Source organism: Schistocerca serialis, chromosome 1 (genome assembly GCF_023864345.2).
Source record: "Schistocerca serialis cubense isolate TAMUIC-IGC-003099 chromosome 1, iqSchSeri2.2, whole genome shotgun sequence".
NCBI lineage: Eukaryota > Metazoa > Arthropoda > Insecta > Orthoptera > Acrididae > Schistocerca > Schistocerca serialis.
In genome coordinates, this window is record NC_064638.1 from 103,199,047 (window position 1) to 103,218,003 (window position 18,957).

Consider the following 18,957-nt stretch of genomic DNA (forward strand, 5'->3'; position numbering starts at 1 on the left):
CATCGCGCAACAGGAGTAGCACATTATGAGAAGAAAGTACTTGTTCTGGGTCTTCTGCAGACACTGTCCTCCTGCGGTACGGATAGCAGGTGCCACAGCATGAGAGTCAAGTCGCGCGACTAGTCCAAACGTACTCCACGGTTTAATTACATGGGACAGTAAGATTCCTGTAGGCTAAACATCTAATTCTGCACGCGGTATACCGGTGAAATTCTGTGGTATGTGAACCACGAGCAATGTTGCGTCAAGCAGTAGTGAAATGGTGCCATCAACGTTGTCGATGCTCATGGACTAACGCACATCGTGCATCATGCATTTTCCATGTTTCCGACAAGCTGAAAGAACATCCGGATTTTCCAACGATGTGGACGTCCACACAGCAGTTCTCGAGTGGCTCTGTAACCAAGGAGAGTGTTCCTCCCGTTGAGTGACTCGTAGAAAGTTCCGATCCCTGTTTACAGAGGCTTTCTGTCTGTGTCGAAAAATACTGTCCTGAAGTGTAGTGCAGAATTCAACAAAAAATTACCTTTCCTTCCATAATAATGTGCTATTTCTCAAAGTTCCCTCGCATATACATAATAAAATCAGTTTACTCTGTTTATTTCCACAGAAATAATACCAATTTTTAAAACCCAACCACCAAGAATGATACAGGAAATATAAAACCACACCGCAGGAGAATAATCAATGCCAGTAGGGCTAGCCGGCCGCAGTGGCCGAGCGGTTCTAGGCGCTTCAGTCTGGAACCGCGCGACCGCTACTGTCGCAGGTTCGCATCCTGCCTCGGGCATGGGTGCGTGTGATGTTCTTAGGTTAGTTAGGTTTAAGTAGTGCTAAGTTCTAGGGGACTGATGACCTCAGATGTTAAGCTCCATAGTGCTCAGAGCCATTTTTGAACATAACGCTAATACATTGTAATACCGCCTCTTGTTTGTTTAGGCAAGTTGTATGTATCTGGACACACTGACTGGTCATTATAGCTAAGGGAATGTTGATTGCCTCATTTCATCCGCTGTTCGAAATACACAAAGGGATTGCGATCGGGTGATCAATCGAGGTGGAATAGGATTGTGTGTCCGTGAAACCAAGATTGTAAGCGCGCAGGTATGTGAAAACGTCTATTGTCGGCCTCGGAAGATGGAAGTGTCCACAGAATACTCGCGAAGATTTAGAAGAAAAGGGAACACCTAGTCACCGGGAATATTCAGATAAGCGTCCTGGTTCATCTTCGTAACGTGAATAAGTCGTTCACATCACGCCACGAAGAACACCCCAAAAACACCACACAAGCACCTCCCCTACGAACTGCATCCTACACACGTTGCGTCATTCAACTGTCGGTGTACCCAACGTCTTGCATTATTTGCAAAGAGGCAGAATTACCCCTCGGTGCACTTAAAACTCGCCTCGAGTCAGGTATGTCAATGTCCATCATCACTGAAGTAAAAAACAGTCCATATATTTCAGTAAAAGCCCTGTTCCACATAAATCTGTTAACTGTTCAAATTACATTTGTTATGACTGTGTGAAAATAGTCACTTTGACAAGACTTTTTTCAACAGTGATCTCATGTGCTCGCCTACCTTAAAACAGTAGATTAAAATTAACAGTTCATGTCAATGTTAAAAACATAAAAACCACTCCTACACGGAAACACAATGCTGCTCTGCAAAAATCGCCAGATTTCACGACAGTAAAAACTGTCCATCGTGTTAACCAGTTCATATACAACGCAAAATACGAGTTAAATTGTATATAAGTGTGCCTCTTCATTAGATATTTTTATTGGCTGCTTTATCAGATGTCCAAAACAATAGATACGAAATGGCACTATAGGTGCAACTGAAGTCGGTATTCAAATGGATATCAATGATACAATTCGCTGATGACATCGCTATCCTAAGTGAAAGTGAAAAAGAATTGCATGATATGCTGAATGGAATGGTCTATTGAGCAGACAATACGGATTAAGAGTAAATCTACGAAAGACGAAAGTAATGAGAAGCAGCAGAAATGGGAATAGCGAGAAACATCAGGATTGAAGGTCACGATGTAGATGAATTGAAGGAATTCTGCTACCTACGTAGGAAAATAACCAATGACGGACGGAGCAAGCAGGATATCAAAAGCGGACTAGCTCTAGCGAAAAGGGCGTTCCTCGCCAAGAGAAGTCTACAAGCATCAAACATAGGCCTCAATTCGAGGGACAAATTTCTGAGAATTTATGTTTGGAGCACAGCATCGTATGGTCGTGAAACACGGACTGTGGGAAAAACAAAACAGAAGAGAATCGAAGGATTTGAGATGTGGTGCTACAGACGAATATTGAAAATTAGGTGGGCTAATAAGATAAGGATCTAGTAGGTTTTATACAGAATCGGAGAGGAACGGACTATATGCAAAACACTGAAAACACTTACAGGGAGAAGGGGCATCCGTTACGACAAAAGGGAATGACCTCCATAGTACTAGAGGGAGCTGTAGAGGGCAAAAACTGTAGGCGAAGGTAGAATTTGGAATACATCCAGCAAATAAGACGTAGGGTGCAAGTGCTACTATGAGATGAAGAGGTTGGCACAGGAAAGGAATTCGTGGCAGGCAACATCAAACCAGTAAAAAGAGTGAAGATTCAAAAAGAAAAAAGAGAGAGAGAGAAAATTTTCATTAACTCATCACTTCCCGGCTTGCCGTTCCTATTGGAAGTTGGGATGCGCATGAACCAACTTCCTTCCCCTCCTTTGATACTGAGCACACTTGTCACCCAGGGCCTACGCGTCCGTAGTTTCGAACTCCCAACTGTGAAGTGTCTGAACTGCGTCCCATCGGGAGAACGAAAGCGTTCAATTAGTTCACTTAGTTGAGTTAGGGTTCAATATCTCCATCTAAATATTTCTTTCCCGTCTGAAGAATTAATGTTTGTGAACTACACTGACTGAGAAAAGTCACTACATCGAGGAGTTCAAATGGCTCTGAGCACTATGGGACTTAACTTCTGAGGTCATCAGACCACTAGAACATAGAACTACTTAAACCTAACTAACCTAAGGACATCACACACATCCATGCCCGAGGCAGGATTCGAACCTGCGACCGTAGCGGTCGCGCGGTACCAGACTGTAGCGCCTAGAACCGCTCGGCATCGAAGAGTTGTGAAGAAGTTTGTAGATGTGTCCCTGCATCAGAAAGAAGATGTCTATTCAAATTTCGCGCCAGTCGTATACGAGTGGCGCTAGTAGCGCCCCTATGAGGATGCCCAACAGGTCTGCTCTAAATGCACGCTGTACCGGTCTTGAGTGTAGTTACCCTTGAGTTTAGACGTGATGAGTTGATCTTAGTCAAGAATGATTTTAAGGCGACAAAAACGGCATTATTAACATCTCACTGCCTTCGGTGTCGTGTTAATAGGACTACTAGATGGTGTACGTTCCTTCTGAGATATTGCAGAAAGACGTGGCAGGTATCTAGCCACTGTACGTACAGGGTGTTTCAAAAATGACCGGTATATTTGAAACGGCAATAAAAACTAAACGAGCAGCGATAGAAATACACCGTTTGTTGCAATATGCTTGGGACAACAGTACATTTTCAGGCAGACAAACTTTCGAAATTACAGTAGTTACAATTTTCAACAACAGATGGCGCTGCGGTCTGGGAAACTCTATAGTACGATATTTTCCACATATCCACCATGCGTAGCAATAATATGGCGTAGTCTCTGAATGAAATTACCCGAAACCTTAGACAACGTGTCTGGCGGAATGGCTTCACATGCAGATGCGATGTACTGCTTCAGCTGTTCAATTGTTTCTGGATTCTGGCGGTACACCCGGTCTTTCAAGTGTCCCCACAGAAAGAAGTCACAGGGGTTCATGTCTGGCGAATAGGGAGGCCAATCCACGCCGCCTCCTGTATGTTTCGGATAGCCCAAAGCAATCACACGATCATCGAAATATTCATTCAGCAAATTAAAGACGTCGGCCGTGCGATGTGGCCGGGCACCATCTTGCATAAAACACGAGGTGTTCGCAGTGTCGTCTAAGGCAGTTTGTACCGCCACGAATTCACGAAGAATGTCCAGATAGCGTGATGCAGTAATCGTTTCGGATCTGAAAAATGGGCCAATGATTCCTTTGGAAGAAATGGCCACCCAGACCAGTACTTTTTGAGGATGCAGGGACGATGGGACTGCAACATGGGGCTTTTCGGTTCCCCATATGCGCCAGTTCTGTTTATGACGAAGCCGTCCGGGTAAAAATAAGCTTCGTCAGTAAACCAAATGCTGCCCACATGCATATCGCCGTCATCAATCCTGTGCACTATATCGTTAGCGAATGTCTCTCGTGCAGCAATGGTAGCGGCGCTGAGGGGTTGCCGCGTTTGAATTTTGTATGGATAGAGGTGTAAACTCTGGCGCATGAGACGATACGTGGACGTTGGCGTCATTTGGACCGCAGCTGCAACACGGCGAACGGAAACCTGAGGCCGCTGTTGGATCACCTGCTGCACTAGCTGCGCGTTGCCCTCTGTGGTTGCCGTACGCGGTCGCCCTACCTTTCCAGCACGTTCATCCGTCACGTTCCCAGTCCGTTGAAATTTTTCAAACAGATCCTTTATTGTATCGCTTTTCGGTCCTTTGGTTACATTAAACCTCCGTTGAAAACTTCGTCTTGTTGCAACAACACTGTGTTCTAGGCGGTGGAATTCCAACACCAGAAAAATCCTCTGTTGTAAGGAATAAACCATGTTGTCTACAGCACACTTGCACGTTGTGAACAGCACACGCTTACAGCAGAAAGACGACGTACGGAATGGCGCACCCACAGACTGCGTTGTCTTCTATATCTTTCACATCACTTGCAGCGCCATCTGTTGTTGAAAATTGTAACTACTGTAATTTCGAAAGTTTGTCCGCCTGAAAATGTACTGTTGTCCCAAGCATATTGCAACAAACGGTGTATTTCTATTGCTGCTCGTTTAGTTTTTATTGCCGTTTCAAATATACCGGTCATTTTTGAAACACCCTGTATTTTCTTGCAGCGGAGGTCACATGAAAGTACGGTAGCAAGAAGTCTGGACTGCGGACAACCACGTGGCATTACCGAGAGGGAAGACCATCGTGTTCAGCATATCGCTCTGGCGCATCGTACTGCATCTACAGCAGCAATTTCAGCAGCAGCTGGCCTTCCGTGGCACAGCGAACTGTTACAAGTGTGTTATTTAAAGGACAGCTCTGAGTGAGACGCCCTGTAGCGTCCAAACCACTATCATCTGCGACTTCGGTTGTGCCAAGTGAGAGAACACTGGCGGGCAGGATGGAGGTCTGTTGTGTTTTGCCGGCCGGGGTGGCCGAGCGGTTAAAGGCGCTACAGTCTGGAACCGCACGACCGCTACGGTCGCAGGTTCGAATCCTGCCTCGCGCATGGATGTGTGTGATGTCCTTAGGTTAGTTAGGTTTAAGTAGTTCTAAGTTCTAGGGGACTTATGACCACAGCAGTTGAGTCCCATAGTGCTCAGAGCCATTTTTTTGTTGTTGTTGTGTTTTCTGATGAAATCTGTTTCTGCCTCGGTGACTGTGACAGCCCTGTGTTGGTAGAAGGAAGCCATTTGAAGGCCTCAACCAACCTGTCTGCGTGATAGGCACACTGGACCTACACCTGAAGTTACGGTCGTCTGGGGTGCGATATTGTGTAACAATAGGAACACTCTCGTGGTTATCCCATGCACCCTGACTACAAATCTCTACGTCAGTCTGGTGATACGACCTGTTATGCTGCCATTCATGAAGAGCGTTCCAGCGGGTATTTTCCAACAGGATAATGCTCCTCCTCATGTCGTTGCCTTGGCCTGCTCGATCACAAGATTTGTCCCCAATCGACAGCATATGGGACATCATCGTACGACAGCTCCACAAACAGTATTAAACGTCTATGTACTGATTGACCAAGTGCAACAGGTATGGAACTCCATACCACAAAATGACATCCGGCACCTGTACTACACATTGTATTCACGTTTGCATGGTTGCATTCAACATTCTGGCTGTTACACCGGTTGTTAATGAACAAGCATTTCACATTTCCAATGCCTTATCTCGCGCTTGAATTAACCTGTGATCTTGCAATATTAAGTGTCAGGAAGTCGTTTCTGAAAGTATTTGTATGGAGTGTAGCCACGTATGGAAGTGAAACATGGACGATAAATAGTTTAGACAAGAAGAGAATATAAGTTTTCGAAATGTGGTGCTACAGAAGAATGCTGAAGGTTAGATGGGTAGATCACATAACTAATGAGGAGGTGTTGAATAGGATTGGGGAGAAGTTTGTGGCACAACTTGACTAGAGGAAGGGATCGGTTGGTAGGACATGTTCTGAGGCATCAAGGGATCACCAATTTAGTACTGGAGCGCAGCGTGGAGGATAAAAATCGTAGAGGGAGACCAAGAGATGAATACACCAAGCAGATTCAGAAGAATGTAGGTTGCAGTAGGTACTGGGAGATGAAGAAGCTTGCATAGGATAGAGTAGCATGGAGAGCTGCATCAAACCAGTCTCAGGACTGAGGACTACAACAACAAACAATACAAACGTATTCTCGGAATTTCATTGCCATACATTAACTATTTTTAGTGCTGCGATTTTTTTTCTCGGTGTATTAAATAAGTACGAATTTTTCGTTTTTGCAGACCTTATCAGATAAGAAGTAGGAAGCATATTAACGCTCTTGTTGACAATAAGAGTGCTTTAATCTTCAATGTTTCCAGCTTATCACGTACCTAAGTAAATGCCTCGGTTAAAACTGAAGCGCGCAGCCCATTCTGACAGGCCGGCCGCGGTGGCCGAGCGGTTCTAGGCGATTCAGTCTGAAACCGCGTCACTGCTACGGTCGCAGGTTGGAATCCTGCCTCGGGCATGTATGTGCTTGATGTCCTTAGGTTATTTAGGTTTAAGTAGTTCTAAGTTCTAGGGGACTGATGACCTCAGATGTTAAGTCCCATAGTGCTCAGAGCCATTTGAACCATTTTTGAACCCATTCTGACAAAAGGATTGCATGTGAAAAAATTTAGAATTATGCACATTGGTTTTTTCCTAAAGGTGATTCAGTTTTTGTGGCAACGGCCTTGCCGTAGTGGGTACACCGGTTCCCGTCAGATCACCGAAGTTAAGCGCTGTCGGGCGTGGCTGGAACTTGGATGGGTGACCATCCGGGGCGCCATGCACTGTTGCCATTTTTCGGGGTGCACTCGGCCTCGTGATGCCAGTTGAGGAGCTACTCGACCGAGTAGTAGCGGCTCAGGTCTAAGAAAACCATCATAATGACTGGGAGAGCAGTGTGCTGACCACACGCCCCTCCTATCCGCATCTTCAGCTGTGGATGACACAGCGGTCGGGTAGTCCCAATGGGCCACTTGTGGCCTGAAGACGGAGTGCATTTAATTCAGTTTTTGTAGGGAGTGAAATTTCGTTTGTATTTTGTTTGTTTAAGAGTGCATGTAAGAAAATCGTACAAAGAAGCACAGTGGGTTGTTCCTAAAGGTTATTCAGTTTTCGGAGGTAATGCAGTCGTAAAATTTGGTTTTCTACTTTGTTAGTTTAAACGTTCTTCTAAGTACCTTTAATTACTGGTACTGGTTCAAATGGCTCTGAGCACTATGGGACTTAACATCTATGGTCATCAGTCCCCTAGAACTTAGAACTACTTAAACCTAAATAACCTAAGGACATCACACAACACCCAGTCATCACGAGGCAGTCATCACCCCGCCGGGAATCGAACCCGGGAACCCGGGCGTGGGAAGCGAGATTATTGGTACTCTAACATTTAAAATGAACCACGTAGTCCTTTGGAACCAGTTCAGTAAGAAAAACTGTCTCAAAACTACTTCGCCCATTTATACTACACATAGAAATGCTTCGCGGCGGAGGGGTGTCATTAAGGTCCCGGCCAACACCGCCTGACTGCCATCGGGGCAAGGCATTCCCGCCAAATATGTGCGTTAACAACTGATCACTCTCTTCTTTCGAACCGCTACATAGCGCTCCGGAACGAGCGCGAATCCAAGCTGTACAATCTTCAGCAATGATACTGAACTTACGAGTAATTGCGTTAACGATTAATCTCTCGCAGTTTCCAAACGCCTCATATCGCTGCAGGACAGAGGCGGAGCCATGCAGTACAACTTGCTGCGAATAGCGCAACTTATAAGATGGCATATCACATTTGTTGGAAAATACAAACACAACTATTCGAAACACTGAGGGATATATTTCGCCTGCGAGACACAACCTTCTCTAATATACATCAACAGGCTCCGAAAATTTGTCGTCTGAGTTCCGGTTAACCTTGTATATGAATATTGCAGTTGTAGGAGAACCAACAGATTACAAACAAGGAACAGAACAAATCAGAGGAAAGAGCATTTCGAAATAGAAGCTCATTTCGTGTTCAAATGAGCAGTCAACGCTTTTAATTTTAGTTGCTGGCTTGGAGTCATGTACATGTTTACATAACTTTTTAATGAACTACCAACGTAATATAGAAGGGAGGAACGGCAACTTGGATTACTAAATTCTTTTTTTTTCAGTGTTCTGTCACAGTTCAAGTATTTTTAATTGTAATGTCTAGTTTCTGACTACAATGGACACAAATTAAAATTTCTAAATGTAACTGTGATAGACAGTGGAAAATAATTTTTTTATGGTGGACAGACATGGCTACACAAAAACTCAACTCTTAGATTTGGCTTTTTTAAACCAGTCCCTAACAGGGTCAAAGAACATGTTCGCCTACAATATTGAATTTCCGACGGTGTTCGTGCTACAAGGTTTCGTATTATCTGTTTTTGTAGATACTTTATGGAAGCCCTGCAGGAAGAGGTCTGGAGAAGGTAAATAGGAAGAACGTGGGGGCATGTAATACTTTAAAGGTGATACGATAAAAAATAAAATTAGCTTAAGAAATGAATTGCTTCAATAGATATGTGAAAGTACCACTGCCCAGTTACAACCAACGATAGCGTTTGTCTGCTCAAGAAGCGAAATGAACTGTGTAATGATGTTTTGGTACAAAATAATGTTCGCTGTAGTTCCAAACAAATAGGGCCCACTACTCGTCGTCGGGATAGAATAAACTCTCCAATTTTTTAACAGTACAAACGGTCTGCATGGGGGACATGTAGATTTTCTGTTAACCAAATTCTTGTGTTCTGACTATTCACGTACCCATTAAGGTGAAACGACACCTGGCCAGTGAGGAAACATAATTCAGCTCTGCGATTCGGTGGGTGTCAATAAATGACCGAACCCACATACAGTATGTTAGGCGCTCGTTTTTATCTGGTGCCTTCAATTTCTGCACACTAAAAATATGATATATGATAAATTACAATTTCTGAAACGCTCTCCGAGCAGTGACATATAAGATCTGAGATTGGAGAGATGGCGTCATGAAAACTTTCTGTAGGCGAACGCAGCATTGCATCCCCTCGTCTCAGCCAGTTTAGCGTGCATCAAAATGGCCATCGTCAGGTTCCCTTCCTGTCTGAAATTCTTCCACGTTCTCAGAAACGAGCGATTGATGCCATTATTGCAATTTTCGGCATTGCATCATCTGTACCTAGAACGTCTGCATACTAACTGCTGCTCGACAATCAAAACTCGTTGTTATTAGGAAGACGACATGTTTAGCAAGCAATAAACTCAGTACAGCACTGCAGCCGTCACGTGACCTGTACCCGTCGCACTGGCGATTTTACTTGATGACTGTAACACCTATCGTGCTATCTTGCTGCGGTTAATACGAGGGCAGTTCAATAAGTAATGCAACACATTTTTTTTCTCGGCCAATTTTGGTTGAAAAAACCGGAAATTCTTGTGAAATATTTTCAAACATTCCCGCTTCGTCTCGTATAGTTTCATCGACTTCCGACGGGTGGCAGCGCTGTACGGAGCTGTTAAAGTGGCGTCTGTAACGGATGTGCGTTGCAAACAACGGGCAGTGATCGAGTTTCTTTTGGCGGAAAACCAGGGCATCTCAGATATTCATAGGCGCTTGCAGAATGTCTACGGTGATCTGGCAGTGGACAAAAGCACGGTGAGTCGTTGGGCAAAGCGTGTGTCATCATCGCCGCAAGGTCAAGCAAGACTGTCTGATCTCCCGCGTGCGGGCCGGCCGTGCACAGCTGTGATTCCTGCAATGGCGGAGCGTGCGAACACACTCGTTCGAGATGATCGACGGATCACCATCAAACAACTCAGTGCTCAATTTGACATCTCTGTTGGTAGTGCTGTCACAATTGTTCACCAGTTGGGATATTCAAAGGTTTGTTCCCGCTGGGTCCCTCGTTGTCTAACCGAACACCATAAAGAGCAAAGGAGAACCATCTGTGCGGAATTGCTTGCTCGTCATGTGGCTGAGGGTGACAATTTCTTGTCAAAGATTGTTACAGGCGATGAAACATGGGTTCATCACTTCGAACCTGAAACAAAACGGCAATCAATGGAGTGGCGCCACACCCACTCCCCTACCAAGAAAAAGTTTAAAGCCATACCCTCAGCCGGTAAAGTCATGGTTACAGTCTTCTGGGACGCTGAAGGGGTTATTCTGTTCGATGTCCATCCCCATGGTCAAACGATCAACTCTGAAGTGTATTGTGCTACTCTTCAGAAATTGAAGAAACGACTTCAGCGTGTTCGTAGGCACAAAAATCTGAACGAACTTCTCCTTCTTCATGACAACACAAGACCTCACACAAGTCTTCGCACCCGAGAGGAGCTCACAAAACTTCAGTGGACTGTTCTTCCTCATGCACCCGATCTCGCACCGTCGGATTTCCATATGTTTGGCCCAATGAAGGACCCAATCCGTGGGAAGCACTACGCGGATGATGAAGAAGTTATTGATGCAGTACGACGTTGGCTCCGACATCGACCAGTGGAATGGTACCGTGCAGGTATACAGGCCCTCATTTCGAGGTGGCGTAAGGCCGTAGCATTGAATAGAGATCACGTTGAAAAATAGTGTTCTGTAGCTACAAGATTGGGGAATAACCTGGTGTATTTCAATGCTGAATAAAACAACCCCTGTTTCAGAAAAAAAATGTGTTGCATTACTTATTGAACTGCCCTCGTAGAATAAATGCAGTGCAACCACCATAGCCGGCCGAAGTGGCCGTGCGGTTAAAGGCGCTGCAGTCTGGAACAGCAAGACCGCTACGGTCGCAGGTTCGAATCCTGCCTCGGGAATGGATGTTTGTGATGTCCTTAGGTTAGTTAGGTTTAACTAGTTCTAAGTTCTAGGGGACTAATGACCTCAGCAGTTGAGTCCCATAGTGCTCAGAGCCATTTGAACCATTTTTTTGCAACCACTATAGACAGATACCTTTATTGTCGTCTGCGCGAATTTCCGATCGCACTGTAGATGTTCATTCCTCCACTAATTGATTTTTACCAAGTTATGTAAGTAACTTCAATTCGCCAGGGAAGGCTGCTCACGACTAAATATGAATTATAGTACGACATAGCCAACTATAAAACTTTAACCTGTTTTAATTACTACTGAATCGCCTGTACGTCTTTTTTAGTCTCCTAATTAATTGGGATTCCATGCAATTAGGATCGATACTGATTGCCTTCCACCGTATAAACTGAGTCAGACTTCAATTAAATTCCTGGCAGCTTGAAAATTTCCTCTCCAAAAGGCAGAACGAATTGAAACGGGCTGATAACCCTGTGACGAGCAGTTTATGACGAGCTTCGTGGCGTTTAGGACACAGGAGGAGGTGGGGGAGGTCTTATAATGTTTTTGTTGTAGTGGCCATCTGATGTGCAGCTGCTTGTCTCTACCGTGACCCAGGTATCAGCTTACAGTGGCATTTGCTGGCGTAATTAACTCTAGACTCTCGCTTAATCACTGTGATTCTGATCGAACCACTAGTATAAATTAAGGACTATTGGAGGGATTACAAAGCACCTTAAATAATACAGACAGACTGACTCGATACGTCACGGCATGGGGAACGACTTCTGTTAGAGACAAAATGCTCGCTGATGCTTCCCGGCAAGGCGTCCTTTAGTATTCGCTGCGCCTGGGCGAAGAGTTATCTGTGAACTAGCAGGGCCTACTAACCAGGTGTACTGCACAACTGTAAACTGAGACTGCAATTTTTCAACAACAAAACTATAAGAATGAGTGTCTCTTAGCGGAGGAACAGATCATGAACTTCATTTATGTTCGGCTTAGCGCTTTTCTTGTGGTGCAGAAAACTAGCTGGTAGGCAATACACAAGGCATCTAAACGGCGCATAGTGGCTATGCCCTACCCCATCTTAGGGGCATAACCTGTGTTTGACGACTGCCAGTGTCACCGGGAAGAATATCTTTTTTTTGCGCCTTTGTCCTGCATCGGCGCAGGATCACTATGCTTACTGACGGAGCTGGTACAGTCAGTTCATGGTTTGACCGAATGCTCTACTTGACGCCAACACATTGCCCCCTGGGACGAAATATGTGTACCCCAAATGTCTGCGTCTGAAAGTGAGCGAATCGTGTAACTGATAGGGAACTTGGATAACTGCCTGGTAATCACCTAGTGGGATGTGGAGAACTGCCTAAAAGGCTGTCCGGCACACCGACCGTCGTCGTTACCCCGCTAGGTGGTTTCGATCCAGGACCAGCGTGCGGCACTGTAACCTCCACTGCTACCTGGGCGGATGTGTCAGTGGGAACAAATAACAAACATTTTCTCTCTAAGGGAAGTTGTTCCCCGTGACGTGACCTATCAACTGTAAACGTTTTTCGCAAAGATTTCGAAACATCTTGCATATTGAATAATGTCCTTAATTTAAGATACTGGGTGGTTATAATTCAACTGCAACTACCCACAGAAGTCCAGTGTGGGATATAATTGCGTATGGCACCGAAACTTGGTAGATATGCTAACGCATTAATGCAGGACCGATTTACGATGGAAAAAATTCGTTCCAATTTGGCCACCAGGTGTAAGTCGGGTGCTGTGATTGCAAGAAAGACTTTTAGAAATGTGTTCATATGTAATGGATTAGGAAAGGCGAAATTAGTGAGAAAGGCGTAATATTGATTTTATTATTTGTAAAACGCAGCAGTTCTGGTAGAATCTGACCAACGTATTACTGTATTTTCGCCTTCAGATTACACACAGACTGAACATGACGCTGCTAAACGCGTTCTTTTAAACATACCCAGAGCCAAAAGTCATATGGTTTCAGATCAAGTGATCTTGCAGGCCATGCATCTGGAAAACCGCCGGACGTAACACGTTCGCAGTAGATTGCATTAAGCAGATGTTTCATGGGGTGAGCGACATGAGGTGTTTCCCCGTCTTGCATGAAAATGGTGGTTTTCATTCATTTACGCTCTTCCAAAGCAGGAATGACATGCTGCACAAAGAGACCTCAGTAACACGCAAATGTCACGGTACGCTATACAGGTCCTCTGGGGTGTATTCTCTTCAAGGAAGAACGGACTGGCAGTAAAGGTGCTTGTGAATCTACACCACACGGTCACACATGGCAAATTCAATGGCTCTTCGTGCACGACACGCAGTTTAACAGTACCCCAAACACGGCAGTTCAGTGTGCTCACTGCACCTTGAAGTGTAACATGTGCCTCATCACCCCATAGAATATTGCCGGACCACATGTCATCAACTTAGATCCGTGCCAGAAGCTCAAGAGCAAATTGAGAACGTTGCTACGGATCATGAGATTTCAACTGCTGCACGGGTACTAGCATAAAATAGACCACAGAACTCTATGTAGTGTTGACCATAACGTGGAAAATTTTCGTGAGCATTAGTGCTATCCGGCTACGACCTGCATGGTCAGTTACAGCAATAGCAACCTCGTTAGTAACTTCCACTGATGTAGTTATCTAGGAAGCTCGCCAAACAGCCGTATATATTTTCGAAGTTATTTTGTTTCATCACAACTACCAGGTTCAGAATTTCAGTATGCCATCTTCAGAACTCATATGCACTTCATGTGTACATTCAGATATATCGGCATTGGCGAACTAGGGCCATCAGTGTTTGAATATCGTACGTATGTTACTTTAGTGCTCCCTTCGAAGACTTCACAAGAACTCTGAGTTATTCCACCGTCAGTTGCAACAGTTTTCTATGGAATTGGACGGAGAGTATGGATACTTTATAGCTATACTACTGTAAAGTGTACTTGATTAAGTAAAAAAAGGGGCATGCCGGGAACGATTTTTGAATTTAAAATTCTCTATTGCTAAGCTGATGAAGGGAGAAGGTAAGCAGGAATGAAAAGTAGAACATCAGAAACCTACAGCAGACCTCGCATTGCAAGTGGACTTTACCGCACACTGCCTAGAGTAAGTCACTGCAAGAGATGAGGAACAATAGATCACAGATTTGATTGAGATGCATTAAAAAAATCGCGTGGCAAAAAAACACTGTCCATTTCCCTAGACTCACGACGTCCGAGCAAACGTGAAGTCTGAAAAATTCCTTGTGGTCTTGTAAGAATTACGAAGACAGCTTTCGAAACGTTTTGAGGACAGCCGATGTTACATGTGTTTTCGTGCTGTTTACGATACCACTCGCTGTTTCAGCTGAAAGCGCACCTGCGCATGTGCCGATGGACCGGACTGACCTGCAGTGTAATTCTCATTTAAAGTGCAAATTCTTTTACCTTAAAACTGTCCAGGACGTCTACATTGATTTCCGAGGGGAAGAGTAATGAGGCTGCAAATGAGATAAAATATTTCGATCAACATAGGTGGGTCAAAGGCTTTTCTCCATTTCTGAAACTAAACACGCTACAGTTACGTTGCAACCTCAGTGCAAAAACCTGTGGAACTGACCGCGTATGCTGACAATTTTTACGAGACAAAAATTTCTTATCTTCAGCATGCCAAAAAGAATTCAATATCTTTGAATTTTTTTGTTGTTGTCTATATTGTTCAGAAATATGATATATAAAACCATGTGATATTGAGCTCTGCTGCATTGCCATTTAAGTGCAGTGAATTCGCCGTTTCCCCCACTTCCCCCTTCCACTGCCCAGGCAGCTTGGCGCAACAGTGGGGAAAAGAGTGCGGACGTGTGAGAGAACTGCGGCACTCCTGCCAGCTCACTGCTCGCGAGCCAGAACCTTAGCTGTCCCTGGTCTACATGCTCTGACATGCTTTCCTCTTAGTACCATTACACCACGACGCTTACTACTAATCGAAACTTGGAGAGATGCCGTATCCAAAGATACATGCCGTTTCTCCAAACACTAGAGATATTTGTGAATAATCCTGTATATCCAAATCTGGACATTTACATTACTGGCCATTAAAATTGCTACACCAAGAAGAAATGCAGATGATAAACGGGTATTCATTGGACAAATATATCATAGTAGAACTGACATGTGATTACATTTCCACGCAATTTGGGTGCATAGATCCTCAGAAATCAGTATCCAGAATAACTACCTCTGGCCGTAATAACGGCCTTGATCCGCCTGGGCATTGAGTCAAACAGAGCTTGGATGGCATGTACAGGTACAGCTGACCATGCAGCTTTAACACGATACCACAGTTCATCGTGAGTAGTGACTGGCGTGTTGTGACGAGTCAGTTGCTCGATCACCATTGACCAGACGTTTTCAATTGGTGAGAGATCTGGAGAATGTGCTGGCCAGGGCAGCAGTCGAACATTTTCTGTATCCAGAAAGGCCCGTACAAGACCTGCAACATGCGGCCCTGCATTATCCTGCTGAAATGTAGGGTTTCGTAGGGATCGAATGAAGGGTAGAGCCACGGGTCGTAACACATCTGAAATGTAACGTCCACTGTTCAAAGTGCCGTCAATGCGAACAAGAGGTGACCGAGGCGTGTAACCAATGCCATCCCATACCATCACGCCGCGTGATACGCCAGTATGGCGATGACGAATACCCGCTTCCAATGTGCGTTCACCGCGGTGTCGCCAAACGCGACCATCATGATGCTGTAAACAGAACCTGGATTCATCCGAAAAAATGACGTTTTGCCATTCGTGCACCCAGGTTCGTTGTTGAGTACACCATCGCAGGCGTTTTGTCTGTGATGCAGCGTCAAGGGTAACCGCAGCCATGGTCTCCGAGCTGATAGTCCATGCTGCAGGAAACGTCGTCGAACTGTTCGTGCAGATGGTTGTTGTCTTGCAAACGTCCCCATCTGTTGACTCAGGGATCGAGACGTGGCTGCACGATCCGTTACAGCCATGCCGATAAGCCGCCTGTCATCTCGAGTGCTAGTGATACGAGGCCGTTGGGATCCAGCATGGCGTTCCGTATTACCCTCCTGAACCTACCGATACCATATTCTGCTAACAGTCATTGGATCTCGACCAACGCGATCAGCAATGTCGCTATACGATAAACCGCAATCGCGATAGGCTACAATCCGATCTTTGTCGAAGTCGGAAACGTGATGGTACGCATTTCTGCTCCTAACACGAGGTATCACAACAACGTTTCACGAGGCAACGCCGGTCAACTGCTGTTTGTACATGAGAAATCGGTTGGAAACTTTCCTCATGTCAGCACGCTGTAGGTGTCGCCACCGGCGCCAAACTTGTGTGAATGCTCTTAAAAGCTAATCATTTGCATATCACAGCATCTTCTTCCTGTCGGTTAAATTTCGCGTCTGTAGCACGTCATCCTCGTGGTGTAGCCATTTTAATGGCCAGCAGTGTATTATTTACCAATGTTTCTGAACGAATTTAAACATAAAGCGCTTCAGCTTGCGTAATCTAAGCATTCAAAATTTTTTATACTTTTATCGCCAGTACTTCAGTGTGCAGCATCACATCTCACGATTTTACAGTGGCGGAGAAAGAACGGTTTGGAAGAAGACAGACGCGGCTCTCGTGTTAACGCTGGACTGATACGCTCGGCCGGTACTCCCTTACGCTCCCGCTGTGCCTAATGGCACTGGGCAACCGGGGAGCAGGAGCGGTCGCACACGCGCCGATGCGCCACCGTGATGGACCTGGGCGGGGCTAATTTCGCGGCGCGCGCGGGGTTAACGCGCTTCATTTGGCAGGCGTTGTGGCGGCCCCGAGCTGCACTGTCGGCCGCGTGTCTCGCGCCTCCGCACTGTCCCAATGCAATTAACGAATAGCCACGGGCCACCTGGAATTCCCATCCACGTGAGGGCACTAACAGCGTTCCGAGAGCTCGGTGATCAGTTTAGCCGCTCCAGCGAGATCAGAATTATACCTCCGGAGCTGGAGTCTGCGTTCCATTCTCATTCTGCAGATACTGACAGCGGGTGAACGGAAGTACGTGCAAAAGAACTGCGGACGTTCGAGATACGTGCACTACCTGCTCGAACAAGCGAATGATTCGAATTTCACTTCAATCATACACTGTACGAGGGGCGTTCAGTAAGTGAAGCAACACTTTTTTTTTCTCGGACAGTTTCGGTTGAAAAATAGGGGGGAATTTGTTCAGAGTCTACATCTACATCTATATTTATACTCCGCAAGCCACACAATGGTGTGTGGCGGAGGGCACTCTACGTGCCACTGTCATTACCTCCCTTTCCTGTCCCAGTCGCGTGTGATTCGCGGGAAGAACGACTGCCGGAAAGTCTCTGTGCGCACAAGAATCTCTCTAATTTTACATTCGTGATCTCCTCGGGAGGTATAAGTAGGGAGAAGCAATATATTCGATAGCTCATCCGGAAATGCACTCTCTCGAAACCTGGCGAGCAAGCTACACCGCGATGCAGAGCGCCTCTCTTGCAGAGTCTGCCACTTGAGTTTGCTAAACATCTCCGTAACGCTATCACGCTTACCAAATAACCCTGTGGCGAAACGCGCAGCTGTTGTTTGGATCTTCTCTATCTCCTCCGTCAACCCGATCTGGTACGGATCCCACACTGATGAGCAATACTCAAGTATAGATCGAACGAGTGTTTTGTAAGCCACCTCCTTTGTTGATGGACTAAATTTTCTAAGGACTCTCCCAATGAATCTCAAGCTGGCACCCGCCTTACCAACAATTAATTTTATATGATCATTTCACTTCAAATCGTTCCCTACGCATACTCCCAGATATTTTACAGAAGTAACTGCTGCCAGTGTTTGTTCCGCTATCATATAATCATACAATAAAGGATCCTTCATTCTATGCATTCGCAATACATTACATTTGTCTATGTTAAGGGTCATTTGCCACTCCCTGCACCAATTGCCTATCCGCTGCAGATGTTCCTGCGTTTCGCTGCAATTTTCTAATTCTGCAACTTCTCTGTATACTACAGCATCATCCGCGAAAAGCCGCATGGAACTTCCAACATTATCTGCTAGGTAATTTATATATATTGTGAAAAGCAATGGTCCCATAACACTCCCCTGTGGCACACCAGAGGTTACTTTAACGTCTGTAGACGTCTCTCCATTGAGAACAACATGCTGTGTTGTGTTTGCTAAAAACTCTTCAATCCAGTTACACAGCTGGTCTGATATTTCGTAGGCTCTTACTTTGTTTATCAGGCGACAGTGCGTAACTGTATCGAACGCCTTCCGGAAGTCAAGAAAAATAGCATCTACCTGGGAGCCTGTATCTAATATTTTCTGGGTCTCATGAACAAATAAAGTGAGTTGGTCACACACGATCGCTGTTTCCGGAATCCATGTTGATGCCTACAGACTTGATTCTGGGTTTGCAGAAATGACATGATACGCGAGCAAAAAACATGCCCTAAAATTCTACAACAGATCAATGTCAGAGATATAGGTGTATAGTTCTGCGCATGTGCACGACGACCATTCTTGAAAACTGGAACTACCTGTGCTCTTTTCCAATCATTTGGAACCTTCCGTTCCTCAAGAGACTTGCGGTACACGGCTGTTAGAAAGGGGGCAAGTTCTTTCCCGGTTCAGTTTCTACAGTTTCAAGAAGTTACGATAGATGATGGT

General features: G+C 45.2%; 1 protein-coding gene and 1 pseudogene across 1 annotated transcript in view; one reads left to right on the top strand and one right to left on the bottom strand.

Moving 5' to 3' along the window:
- LOC126425549 (EGFR adapter protein-like) overlaps window positions 1-18,957 on the bottom strand; it is a 435,287-nt gene that overhangs the window by 93,592 nt on the left and 322,738 nt on the right. The gene's annotated exons all lie outside the window — the stretch shown is intronic.
- LOC126427193 (5S ribosomal RNA) lies at window positions 7,108-7,225 on the top strand (annotated as a pseudogene).